Source organism: Pomacea canaliculata, linkage group LG6 (genome assembly GCF_003073045.1).
Source record: "Pomacea canaliculata isolate SZHN2017 linkage group LG6, ASM307304v1, whole genome shotgun sequence".
NCBI lineage: Eukaryota > Metazoa > Mollusca > Gastropoda > Architaenioglossa > Ampullariidae > Pomacea > Pomacea canaliculata.
Window position 1 is genome coordinate 3,910,713 of NC_037595.1, and position 8,855 is coordinate 3,919,567.

The window sequence follows — 8,855 nt, forward strand, 5'->3', positions numbered from 1 at the left end:
TCTGTTTTTATAGGGGAATGGGGGAATGGGGAAAATGGGGGAGTTTTTTTTTTTTTACCCGCATCTCTTCTCTTTTCATCTGACTCGGGGGGCGGAGGCACGGCGGCAGCCATGAAAGGGCGAAAGTTGATTGGTCAGTAGCATCGTGACTGAACTGACTTCAGATGTAACCCGTTCCTTCCTCCTCCTTCTCTACTTCCCATGCTGCTGCACTCATTACTACACAACCATCTCAAATTCAAGATTTTTTAAGTAATCTCTCAGCCTCTAATTGTATTGAGATATTATATTTATATGTTCACACAATATCTATACAATATCTCAGTTACACCCACCCACCCACTCACACATACAAAAAGATATCTATATTTCACTGGTCGGTTTATAACAGCCAATATATTAAAGACTAATTTTCTGTATCATTCACTCATTCTTTCCTTCTTCTCGTCCTTAAGTAAGTAATCGAATAAAACAAAGCATATAAACAAATGTAAACAATGGATAAACTTTCATCATGTGATTTTTTGAAAAATAATTTCTTTTTTACTTTTCTCTTTCTTGCCTAAGTCACAGATGCACAAGCATACTCACTCATATCCTCATCTATAAACAATTATATATATATCTTTCTCTCTCACACACACACACACATTCTTCTAGAATCTAGATCACCGTCCGCAATAATAATTTTACAAATCGAACTCATCTACTGCGCTCTTTATAATTCTTGAAGTTAATAATAAGTTGAACTTATTAGTGTTAGGATTGCGAGGGTAGTAAACCGATAAATTATTTGTACGTTGGTCAGTCAACATTCTAGAGAAATACAAACACACTTGTCACAGATGTTTTATAATTTCATGTTTACCATGTACCATGGACCTCTGTGTCTACATCTGACTGTTCAGTTGCTCTGGGTGACGCCGGAGTAGGAGTGGCTGTTGTCTCTGGGTTCGCGAAGTCCACCAGCAGATGGCACTATCACCTGCACAGGTAAGTCGTGCACCAGGTACAACAAACGCCCTCCTTCACTAGTCGGGTGGGTACAGTCGAGGTGCACCTCCACATCGACCTTTCCGTCTCCCTGCTCGTCGCCATCGCCGTTTCAAGTGGTTGGCGACACGCGATGGCGGCGGGAGGGTCGCGTGCCACGCGGAGGGCGAGACGGCGGCACTACAAAGCTGGGCTTGGCGCAGTCACTCACACGTGAAAATACCTTCGTGCAGGTCGCACTCCACTCACTGGGTCACGTGGCTCTGGTCACAAAAATCCGTAGATTTCCCAAACCTGTCGATGTGTTCTCTCTTGAAACCGAATCGCCCTCAGTTTCTCGCAACTGGACGACGATGCCAAGGCGGTGAGGGAGGGTCGGGTTTGAGGTTAAACGAGGAGGAATGAAAGGTTAGAGTGCACAGACTGTAGGTTTTTTAGTGTGGGTGTTCTGGGGAGGGGGAAATGGGGTCGGCAGACCAGGAGAACGGTAGGTATGAAGGTTTGTTTGTGGTGAATGTTCCTTATGGTACTTACTAACATGATACTGCTCATAATTAAATGTTAATTGTTATGAATAATAATAAAACTATATTTGGAAGAATAGCCAAAGATAGCCTCATACCCCGTCCCCCAGCCAAAGCCAAGTTCAATGCGATTTACAAAAACTGACATTTTGCAGAAAAATAAAAGTCCCTTGCATCATCATCTCTTTCTCTCCCACACACACACACAATCCCTCTATTTCTCCCTTTTCTCCATTCTTTCCTTCTATCACAAATACAGAAATTACTACAAGCATTAATGTAGATATGTTATGCAGTAAATATAAAAAAGACATACATTCAACAGCAAATAATTATCTAGAAATTTAAAATACTCTGTTTTACAGCTGATGACGGATGCTACAAACATGAATTAGTTTTATAGTAACTGGACTTAACTTTATTCTTAATTCCTTTTTTTTTTTACCTATATCTGTTCAGGTCCTTCCGCCTGTAGCTGTGCATGAATACCTGTATTTTCTTGTGAGTCTCCATGCACGGAGTAATCATAGAACCTGTTTTGTTTTCTGTTCGTGAGCTCTTACCGTTAAAAAGCGTTAGCCGCTAACTCGGTGGTAGGACACAACTATCCTGTCGTCGTTTGTTTCTCTTACGTTCGACCCCGAGGTCAGAGAAAACTCTTGGTGCTTCCCAAGACAAGGGACGCAAGTCAAACACCGAACATCACACCCTCCAGCCCGGCATCCAGTTTCTAAATCCATTTTCCGCTCGGCGCTTGATTTTCTTTGACGGCACCGAGCCCCCGGCCACAGGGAGGACAAACACGGTAAGCAGTGGGTCCTTTCAGCCCTTTGAGGTCCCTCATTGTCGCCATGCGAGGAAAAGGACGACGTTCGTGATGATGGATCTCCCCGGCGCATGACGACTTCTATTTCGAAGCATCTCCCTTTTATTGTGCCGTGCACCCGCAACAGACACAATCTCCTATGTCTGTTCAAACAAAGATAACCTTTAACCCTTTTCTCGCCTCCCTCTTAGGCGAGGGTGTTGACCTCAACGTGTTGTTGTCAAGGTTTTCCCTTCATCTTTGGAGCCTTCTGTCCCACCGGAACTGACACACAGATCACGTGAGAGCGCCATGTTGGATAGGTTTTTTCCCCTACTTAACCTCAATGCAGGCAGGGCAGTATTTTACAATATTTCAAGCAGTCTGTAATTTCTTTTCATTTTATCACATTTTTAAAAGCAAGAGCCACAGAAGCAAGTCTCGCTCCAACAGGTAGCCCCCTACGACGCTGCTCGACCTTCCACTTGACCTCACGACCCCTGTTTTAGGTCTCGAAATGTCTAATTTCACTATTCAAACACGAGAGCACAGGTCGTAAAAAGCTCAGTTATTAAACTATTCTGACAAAGCATTACCCGCCATTCATCGCCACATTGTATTCTGTTACTCAACCACCCCCTCCCCAGTCCCTCCACGCCTCTAAGTAACGAACACAGCGTCCCAAGGGGCGTAACCAAGACAGCAGGGAAACCCAGGAGAAAATGGCAATTCTTCCAGCACTGGATGGTGTCTTTGTGGAAACTGCAGTGAAAAGAGGTAAGGGAGAGAAGCCAGACAGGACGATCCTATCTATTATCCACTCACCTTGTCAAAACAATCGTGTAGTGTAGCGCAGCCTTGCAGTTACCTCCCCTGCCCTCCCTCCCACTCTCGTCTTAGTCGAGAGGTAATAACACGTGTGCTGGTCACGGAGGGAGCAGGCACCTGAGGCTGAAGGTATTCATTTCGCAGACTGACATTGATTGATTTTGACGTGTTTAAACGACCAATAATTTTCCTAACGACCAATGACGACAATAGTGATGGAGGGAATATAGATGGCAAGGCAACGGAGGAGAGGGAGGAATTCAGCAGGAGTCCATCGCTGTCTTCTGACTGTAGTATATTTTCGTTCAGATTCCAGAGACGAAATTATTGTCTCAAATGAGATGCTATAGTATTTGGATTTTTTTTTCTTTTTTTTTTTCACTCGTCTAGCTTTATCAACCGTTACAAAAGAAAAGCTTTTGGGAGAAAGCGACTTTCGTGAAAGCAGTAATCTGTTGCAACTTTAGCAGAAGAAATCTTTCGACAGCCATGCAAACAGCTTTTTCGTTTTTACGGTGCGAGTGTAAAGGCCGACATCGAAAACGAGGCTAAGCTAAGTATGGGTTGTCAAGGACAGGGACGTCGCACTACCGTTCATGCGCAAAGTCCACCGGAAGACAATTGTCACGTGGCAGGAGGCGCGCTCTCGGGTCGCCAACTCTACTTCCAGAGGTTTCGTCGTTCCTGCGGACCCGAGCGCAAAAAGCGCGAGCTAATTGCCTCGCTAAGCTCCTCTAAATCCTCTTTTTTCCCCTCTCGCGTTTTCTTCTACCGGGCTTCAGAGGGCAGCACTTTCGATAAATCACATAAGAGTAAGCTGGGATTTTTTTTTCCTTTTCTTGTGAAGTAAATTAAAGGCTCAACCGAGATCAGATTTATTTTCAAATGACTGGGTATGGTTCCCTGCAAGATGCTAATTCCCTGATTGTGAGGGAATAACACCGTTCCTCTCGAGAAGTACAAGTGGTTGAACTTTGCAGTTCTCACCTGCGTTGTGGAAGGAGGGTAACATCACAAAGTGTGCTCGCCATGTCGGCAACGGCTCATTAGCATGGGCTCGAACCCCTCCCATCGGCGGGGCCGTCAGAAGTCAGAATCCAGGTCAATCCAAGTGTGCCTCGCTCCCTGCTCCAGCCACCTGTGCTTATAAAAAGATTACAATACCTTCTTGTTACAAACTAATAATAGCTCCAGGCTCTTCTTACCTCCAGCCTGAAGAGAGTTGGTGTTGTAGCCGTGGTAGTCTCAAGAGAGTTTGTTTCTCGAATAATCGCGTTATTAGCATTCATTACTGTAGGTATCTCCACAAGGGAAGTGGTTCACCCAATCTTTTGACTCAGTCACACATCGCATTCATTGAATGAAACCTGCTGAGCTAGCACTGGTGAGAGAGGGTAGATAACCGTATACACAGACATATATATAACAACAGCACACAGATAATGGGGTTGGGGGGAGTTTTTGGAAAAAAATCTGCTGGGAATCCTGTCTGAACTGAGATACCGATTACAGTCATTAACCTTTGACCCCTATGGAGCTAATGAAGGGCTTGGACAGCGTGCTGTCAATGAAAGACATCCTCCACTACCTTGGATAACAAAATTCCTACATTTTTAGAGTCCTCGGGTGTCATACTCTGCCTCGGTATCATTCGGACGCTGTTCGCACGTGACTGCGCTGTACCGAGGACACTTGACAACACCCGCATCCAGACCTCCACCACCATCACCCACCCAACCACACAACACAAACGCACTCACACACAGGTGCATGCACACATCACGGATAGGGTTAGTCATGTAGGGTTGACCACGTGACCACGTGCACTGCTTGACTGGTCGGTCAGCGAAAGGAAGGGCGTGCATCCCAACAGTGATATACAAACATGCACGCAAACATATTCGTATGCAAACCCGCGCACGCACGCACATGGAGCACTCTCACACAAACATGCACACGAACGCACTCATTCACACACACAAACCCAACACCCACATAAACATACAAATACACATACAAGCACAAACACACAAAAGTACCACACACACACACTCACCTCCCTGTCTTGTAATCACTATCTACTGTCTCACTCATTGCCGCCATTTTGCCTTTAAAGGACAACTCGAGTGAAAAATGTTTTTTCTTTATGGTCGGGTTAAGTTCAGTTAAAAATAATAATTCCTAAAAATATGAGTACAAAATTATGCTTAACTTTTTAAATAACCCTTCAAACATGGGTATTCTCACCTACCATTGGGAAAGCAGAAGAAAATTACTCTCCAACACTGGAGAGTTCCGTAGTATTGTTCCAAGTAATATTTGTAACAGTGAGTGTGGTAGTTTAGCAAATTTGTGAATATCTTTGAGTAAAATAAAAAAAATTCGCTTAAGTTGTCGTGCTAAAAAAGTTATTTTTGCCCAGAAAATAAAACGTCTGATTTTGAAATACAGCCCTACAGAAACTTCGACTGAAGTTTAAAAAGTCAAAAGGTCCAAATGTAATTCACTCAACAGACTGGTAAATAAATCTTCTCCAGGTCAAAGTGTACTGGGCAACAATGACAGACATTGCAGTCTACGTTGTATTATTAATCTCTGTTACTCAGTTGGCACATCTGAGTTAACTTTTCAATGTGTATTATTGTTCATAAAATATAAACATATTTCAAATGTGCGTTTGTGTAAGATAAACTCCTGTATTTTTTTATTATTTGATAGATGGTTTATTTCCAGCATTGCATTTTCATTCTATAGTTAAAACTGACTGTCTAGAATGACTTTTTCGCCATTAAAATATAATATAACTATAAAATGTTATCGATGTAAAATTTATTTCTCCGTCATTTAACTGCATTGACTTCCTCACACCTGTTCCTTTTAATTGATTTTTTGTTTTTTTTAGCTTGAAGCAAACAATAACAACAACGATGACAACGGCTTTGACAAATCAGTTTTATACATACTGGCTCATTGTCTTTGAGTTTACAACATAAAACAACGGGTGTACTTTTGTTCTTGTTTCCTACCCGTAAAGCCACCCTAATATCTTTTCTTTGGTGTTCAGTTCGTTCAGTGCAGCAGAAGGTTGCTGGTACAGTGGTACCTCGACATACGAGTGCCCTGACATACGAGTGTTTTGAGATACGAGCCGCCGAGCGAGCGATATTTTGTTTCGAGATAAGAGCAAGATTTGAGATACGAGGAATCGCACACTACACCGCTGCACACGACCCAACATGCGGGGCGGATGTTGGGGTCGTGTGCAGCGTCTAACAGTTTCTCCCACCTCAGACTAGACCTCAGTCTGTGTGCTTGTTTCCCTCGTTTTCAAAGCATTTTTGATAAGTTGGGTTGGCGGTTTTTTGCTTTTTGTATATTTACAAAACATTATCCATTTATTTTTGTAACCATGGGTCCGAAGAAGAAGATGATGTCTATTGAATTAAAGCGCGAAATCGTAGAAAAACATGAGCAAGGTGTGCCAGTAATTGACTTGGCGAGGATGTACGGGTGTAGCACATCAATGATATGTTCTGAGCTTAAACAGGAGTTGATGAAGGGTACAACGCCAGCTAGGGGCGTTACAGTAATTTCTAAGCTCCGGACTTCTCTCCATGAAAAGATGGAGAAACTATTGACTGTGTGGGTGACAGAGAAGCAGCTTCAAGGAGGAACCTTAACACAAAGCATCATGTGTGAGAAGGCACGAGCGATTTACGGTGATTTGCTGAAGGAGATCCCACACACTTCCACAAACAAAGAATTTAATATGTTTTTATAGAATATGTATTTGTTATTCATAAATAAATGTTTCTTCTTGTAAATACACTTTTTCTAATTCAAAAACACTTAACAAAAACAACTGAGGTGGTGTTTTGGGAGCTGGAACGGATTAATGGCATTTCAATTAATCTCAATGGGGAAAATTGCTTTGAGATACGAGCAATTTGACATACGAGCAATGTTACGGAGCGAATTAAACTCGTATGTCGAGGTACCACTGTATATATTTCCTCATCAACCATCTTGTTATTCAATTGTCTAAAATTGTCGTCTTCCTTTTTCACCTTGTCCCTTTCCTGTCCAAGTCTCAACATCTGAACTAAGACAAGGGCCTGGGACGCGCTACAGACTCCTGGAGAAGATTCCATTGAAAGGTCAGTCACATCGCAGATGAAAGCAGACGAGAATAGAAGACCCAGAGTGGCAGGGAGCGATGCTAGATGATGACAGCTGTGTGCACCAGCCAGCGTCAGTCAAGCGGAAAAAAGCGAGACCATAATTACTACACGCTTCACGAGCGTTGCCAAGACCTCCTGACCTCGCTGACCTGGTCTCGAGGTCGCGCTGCTTGACTTGCGTCAAACCTAATAATAGAAGTGACCCTTGGCATGTCTCGGACATTGAACTCTCCCTCTCTTCCTGTTGCTGTCCTTGATGTTATCGGCTTTGTTGTTGTTGTCGTCGTCGTTTCTACCAGTATAAATATAATTGTCGTCGGCAGTATTGTCGTTGGCAGGAGAGACAGAGAGAGGAAGTCAGAAGAGTGATGTTAAGTTGCATGTGGATGCACTGAAGGCTGCACAGCCAATGTGCCAGTGGGAAATAAATAAAGTAAGGGCGTGGTCGTTTCTAAACATCTGTCATGGATCACTGCCTGCCAATGTGGTGAGCTCCGCATGTCTCGACAGCGATAGTCATTCATTGCCGCCAGAGGTCAGGTTCATCGCCAGCTTCCAGTTGCTGTCACAAACGAAATGTTCATCTCCACCATTCGGGTTTCAATTGTTGGGACATCTGGACCCGTGCATGCCACGACAGTCTGTCAGACCTGACAGTTTCATGTTCCCACATGCACGTGCATCGAGTCATTCCCATACATCCACAAAGCTGCAATCTCCACACCCGAGTCCTCGCCTCTCCTCCTCCACCCCATTCCCGCTGGCACTGCAGCCATGAATTTGTTTGGCGAGAGGAAAGGGGATCGGGTGTATTGTTTTCTGGAGTGTCACCATTTTAATGCCTTCGCCAAATGATGATGGAAGCGATAAAAGGAAGACGATTGCTGGCTCCCAACCGGAGGTTAGTTACTTTGGGAAAGGACAGTGGAGTTCCTGTCGGGTGGCCTCCCCCTTTTTTGTTCTTCCAGGCCGACACCGGGGACAAAGCGCGTGCTGCCACCTCCAACTCGGGGCGTCGTCAGATTAATTGCACACGTCCTCTGCAGCTGTACTCCTCCGCCATTCCAGTGGTGGCAGCCGAGGACCTGTCTTGGGGTCAGGCCCCTCCATTTGACTGAGGTGGGAGTTGCGGCGCCTTCACGCGGCATTCAAGACCACGTGCGCCACCTAGCGGACTAAGATTTGGCTTCTTGTCGTTAATACTCTCTGGCAGATGACTGACCTGTATCTAATAACAGAAATGATAGCAGGTATTGGAGCTTTATCTGCACTTTGATAAATGAGACAGCTTAAACTTTCAATTCCGTGTTTTATTAAAGTTCTGTTCTAGAGAAATCCTGAACACACTGAAACAGCTTAAAACAAACTGAGTTCGTGTGTTCTGCTTACTTATTTATCAAATAATTACCATAAAATCCCACTTCAGGGCTTAGCTTGCTCAATGTGCGCCGAGACATGGCCATTTTATTAAGGTATGTGAGAAAACAGTTACTGATCAAAAACGAGACGATAAGAGGAGACAAA